Here is a 4,471-nt window from a genome sequence, read left to right as displayed (position 1 = left end):
GGGCTGCAGCTCCAGGTGCATGGGGACTCCGACCCCACCGTATGCCACTGCAACGCCAGCAACCCGGTGAGCTGGGCCACGGCCAGCACCGATGTCGCAGCAGTCTGCCGCGCTGCCACCGCAGGTTTGTGGGACAAATGGTTTATTTGGGGTGGGGGGCGATTTTCTGCCCCTTCCAGCTCCATAATGACGTTTGGGAATTAAAGCCATAGGTGGGAGATGTGGCCGCGGGTTTGGGGGCGCAGAGCAGCGCGCAGGTGGTGTGCGAGGTGCTGCGCGTCTGTGCAGCCATGCCAGCGGCAGTGGGGACGTGGCAGGATCAGTCCCGCACGTGATCTGACCCTGTGCTGTGGGTAACCCGGCCTCGGTGCCCCTGCGGGCGGGGGGACAGGGGACGGGGAATGTGTCCCCCTTCCCCATCCCCAGCTTCTGTCTGTTTGCAGGCAGTCAGCGGTCCTACTGCAGCGTGAAGGGGCTGCTCTGCCTGCTGGTGCTGGGCAGCCTGGTTGCAGCCATGGCCATCACGCACATCCTCGTCCGGCAGCGGGGACCCCCTTCCCGTGGCGATCCCAGCTCTTGGGGCACCAGGTAGGACCCCCGCAAGGGGAGAGCCTGCAAAGCAGCTGCCCGATCCCATCCCATTTCGTGCATCAGTTCAGGCCTCGAAACGCCCCACAAACACGCTGTTTTTAATCGCGGTGAGCTATTAACTCGCCTGAGCATGGATTAAAGAAAAATCGACTTTTCCCCCCTCCCAGTGTTCTGTATTTCAGGTTCTTGAACAAGTTCTGGGCTCTTCTGTGGAGGAGATCAAATGGGCTGCGCTGTTTTTTTACCCCAAAAGATGAGGGTCCCCTCCAGCAGCCCAGGGCAAAGCTTCCCCCCACCCCAGAAGAGATCCCCGGAGGAGAAGGGGGGGGTTCTCCCTTGGACTTTGAGGAAAGAGGGACACGGTCCCCTGCCCAGAGTCCTGCCAGACCCCTCACTCCGAGATGGAGCCATCCCGGTGGGATGGGGCTGCGGGGGCTGCGGAGCATCACCCCAGCCTTGCCTTAACCCATCCTTCGACGAAGCAGCTCGCCATGCCGGAGGTTTATTCCCTCTCCTAAATATCTTCACTTCAGATCTGCTGCGTTTAGATAAACCATGGATGTGGCGCTGTGTGGAAGGAGCACTGCGTTATCTGGGCGCAGCACCCGTTTGTCGGTCCCTTATCTAGCCCCGACCGATAGGTACCACCTCGTTAAATCACCCGTAGGTATTAACGAGCTTCGCCTGAGAGTGGTTTTACCATGATCCAGCAGCACTCTCGGCTTTTCCTGCGATATCGGGGATGCCTGAGAGCAGCACAGTCCCACTGAGGCCATGGGTCCCCCGTGCCCGCGCCGTCCCCTGCCTGGTGGCATCATCCGGTGGGTCACAGGCAGCCGCGGTGCCGCTGGAAGAGAGCAAGAGGCTCCGGGGCTGGTGGCCCCTAATCCGATCGCCCCGCCGTCTGCTTCTGCCCTCCGATCCGCGCCACTAATCACCTTATGGTAAGCTCATTGCCTCCTCGGTGGCCCCGAGCCATTCCCCGACCCCGCTGCCGCCGGCAGAGGAACAAACCGTGGCTAGGAACTGGGTGATGCACGGGATGAGTTGGGGACCCGGGGTCCCCGCTGCGATACAGCCCCCCCGAGCAGGGGCCGCTGGCTGGTTCTGCTGGGAACTGGGCAAAAGGGTGGGAAAGGGGCAGGTTCTCAGCAAAAGTCTTGGAAAAAGGCTGCAGAACAGGGAGCGGAGAGGGATGGGATCAGCTCAGCCTCTCCAGCAGCCGGAGCGGGTTCCCTGTAAGCCCGAAAACTGCCGGCATGTCCGGGCGTGCACACCCAAGGATGCACACGCTGACAGGTTCCTGCTCCATCTCCCAGCAGCGACTAGGGTGCAACGGCTTCAACCCCACCAGTGGGGGAAACTGAGGCACAGCCTGACCCCACAAGCCCAGACAGGGCCGACTGGAGGAACTCCGGCGGTTTTCCCTCCCCACGCGGTGCCCCGGCGGTGACGTGGGACGCGCTGGCTCCCATGGCCCCTTTCCTCCCCCTCGCCGGCAGAGGAGCTGGGGAAAAAGAAAAAAAAAAGAAAAACTAATTAAGGCTACAAAGGGAAAAGCAGCGTTTTGCAAGGTTGAAAACCTCCGCTCCAGAGCCGGGGCTGAGCCGATTAATTAGAGCTTTTGTCTGCAGCTCCGTTCGACATGTAGAGAACAATTTACATCAAGGGGACCTTCCCTGGGCTGGAGGAGCTTTGCCCAAGGAGCGCGAGAAAAGGGGGGGAGGAGAAAAAGGGAAGGGAACGAAAGGGAAACATTTACCACGTTTCCCGGACCACGTTGAGGAGGAAGGGAAGATGCTGCATACTTGAAGCACCGCATTGCAGAGGGTGTTTTTATTCAGCGCATCATCCGCGGTTTCTCATTCCCCTTCCAGCTAAATTTGGCCCATGAGATGCGCAGGCGAGGAGGGCGATGGAGGACTTGGGGAAAGGAAAGGGGGGGGATGTTTCTGCGCAGACAGAGCCGCGCGCCTGGTGGTGCGATGGCTTGGGGGACACGTGGCTGCTTTCCTGGCTCCGGCATCTCTCCGGTGTCGGGGAATGTGGCCGGTGTGGCCGAACCGGCTGCGTGGGGTCAAGGGATGCTGCAGGACGGGAGTGGGATGCTGCAGGACGGGAGTGGGATGCACGCAGCCATCCCGCAACGAGGCTTTCACACGGATGCTGCCTTTGGGGTCCCCATGGGGGACCCCCACTGTGTGTGTGTCCCTTCTCAGGCAGCTTTTTTGATGCTTTTCTGTTTTAACGGGCCGCAGCATCCCGCCTGCACTCGCCTTCTGAACCATGGAGAGAGGCAAATCCACATGTTTTTTAACCCAAACGCTCTCCCGGGCTGGAGAGCGGCTCTGCCCGAGAGGTGGCAGCATGCGACCGTGCTCGGTGGCAGCCAGGCTCGGTTTGTCCCTTGGAGGGGGGCCAGGCCTGGCCTTGGCTGGGGTCCCTGATCCCCCCCCAGCACCCATCCCGCAGGAGCTGAGCCTTGACTCCATGGGCTCATCCCAAATCCCTCAGGGGAAGTGATAAATGGGTGGAAACCATCACTTTTGAGTGGAACGGGGATGGGGGACATGTCGTGCAGGGATGGAATCTGGGGGATAGGGAGTTTCCACCAGGAGCATCATACGCAGCGCCTGAGCCTCCCCCCAGCCCCAGTTAAAATCCCCCTGGGCTGGGGGCTATGTCCCAGGTCCCAGTGGGATATCTCCAGTGGGATAAAACCCGGGATGTGCAGGGGAAGGACCTCAGCCCCAGCTCTGCCCGTGGCCCCTGGCCGGTCACACGCCACGAGGAGTGTCTAAAACCCTTGTCTCCCCTCTGCCGCTGGTCCCATCGCCTCCACCGGGTTAGTCATCATCCCCACAAGATACCAGTGAAGTGGGAGCTGCCTCTTCCTCTCCTGCTCATCCCGGTGCCGAATCTGGCCCTGGCATGTCCTGGCACACACCAGTCACCACCGCTTCCTCCGTGAAGCCCGTCCCACCCGCCAAGTCACCACTTCCCTCGCCCCACGAGCACCCATGTCCTTCCCAGCGGTGAGCCTTGTGCAATCCCTCTCTGACAGCACTGCCGCCAGCCCCGGGGATTTTTCTGCCCCCGTGAGGCTCAGCCCCATGTGTTGGGGACCAGAGCATCGGCTCAGCCCCCCGCAGCCAGCCCCACGTGAGGAGGGGACATGGCCGGAGTTGGGGCCAAGCTTCTCTGCTGCCTGCTGGCAGCCACAGCCGGGGGTAAGGATGCTCATGGGGCTGGGACGGGCAGTTTGCCACGGGCAAGGCTGGAGCATCCTGGCTGCACCAGCGTCCATCCCTAGGGATGCATCGGAGTGCTTCTTTTTGGGGAAAGGGGGGAAGGTGGAGACCACCCTTGTGATCACCACTGCTGGTATCCCCCCCCACAACCACCTCGTGGCACCCGGTGCTTTGCAGGTCTGCGACTCTGCTGTGGTGTGGAGGTGCTGAAGGGGCTGAAGGGACAGTCCCTGTCCTTCCCGGCCCCGTACGCCATGTCTGGGGACATCGCGCGGGTCACCTGGAGGTCCAGAGGGACCCACATCGCCGAGGCCAAGCCCAGGGAGAAGCTGTTCACCGTCGATTACCTGCCCAACTTCCATGGCCGGCTGCTCATCCACCCCACCAACCTGTCACTGGAGATCAGATCACTGAAGTTGGAGGACAGCGGGAGGTACAAGGTGGTGGTGGACACCTTGTCTGACCCCACCAACCCAAAGACCTTTTCATACTTCTTGCTCGTTCGTGGTGAGTCCAAAGGATGGAGGGAGGAGGGTCGCAGGGACCAGGTTTGGGTTCGGTCCACCCCAGGCATGTCCCTATGGGGGTGGGTTGTCACTGCGTGAGCTCCACCGGTCCTGAGCCCACCC

The sequence above is a fragment of the Charadrius vociferus genome, unplaced genomic scaffold (genome assembly GCF_000708025.1).
Source record: "Charadrius vociferus isolate BGI_N301 unplaced genomic scaffold, ASM70802v2 scaffold128, whole genome shotgun sequence".
Lineage (NCBI taxonomy): Eukaryota > Metazoa > Chordata > Aves > Charadriiformes > Charadriidae > Charadrius > Charadrius vociferus.
This window is presented reverse-complemented; position numbering follows the sequence as displayed.